Source organism: Limulus polyphemus, unplaced genomic scaffold (genome assembly GCF_000517525.1).
Source record: "Limulus polyphemus unplaced genomic scaffold, Limulus_polyphemus-2.1.2 Scaffold1010, whole genome shotgun sequence".
NCBI lineage: Eukaryota > Metazoa > Arthropoda > Merostomata > Xiphosura > Limulidae > Limulus > Limulus polyphemus.
In genome coordinates, this window is record NW_013666620.1 from 268,243 (window position 1) to 268,656 (window position 414).

The window sequence follows — 414 nt, forward strand, 5'->3', positions numbered from 1 at the left end:
TTGTGCGTTCCGCCATCTAACGTCGTGCTTTGTACTTATGTTTTGTCGTATGGTCTAAAACAATCCTCAATATGATCAGTTGATAATATATCATGATAAAGATTTTAAAAAATTAACACCTTTTGCACCATGGCACTAGCAAGTAGTGACATTGATAGCAAAAATAAAACTATAGTTTTCGATATAATGTTTAATATTTATTAAATTCACGTCCATCGAAGTTGCGAGACTACTTTCTATTTTTCACTTTCTTAAAAAATAGGGAGATGAGTGTGTTCGTGGTTTGTAAATAGTTCATCCTAGGTGTTTGTATTGTTCTAAACTACACTTCAATCACAGTTGATATTGACTCAACTATAAAAGACACCAAAAACATTATGAGATAAATAGCCTTCTATTTTTATTTTACGTTAA